Here is a 279-nt window from a genome sequence, read left to right on the forward strand (position 1 = left end):
GCTCATCCTAATATTTCTATATTTCTTAATTCCTTTACTTTTTACTGTCACGTCCTGACCAGTAATAGGGGTTATTTGTTATTGTAGTTTGGTCAGGACGTGGCAGGGGGTGTTTGTTTTATGTGGTTCGGGCTATGTATTTAGGTAGAGGGGTGTTTGGTTTATGTGGTTCGGGCTATGTATTTAGGTAGAGGGGTGTTTGGTTTATGTGGTTCGGGCTATGTATTTAGGTAGAGGGGTGTTTGGTTTATGTGGTTCGGGCTATGTATTTAGGTAGAG

The sequence above is a fragment of the Salmo salar genome, unplaced genomic scaffold (assembly GCF_965601325.2).
Source record: "Salmo salar unplaced genomic scaffold, fSalSal1 ptg000424l, whole genome shotgun sequence".
NCBI classification, from domain to species: domain Eukaryota; kingdom Metazoa; phylum Chordata; class Actinopteri; order Salmoniformes; family Salmonidae; genus Salmo; species Salmo salar.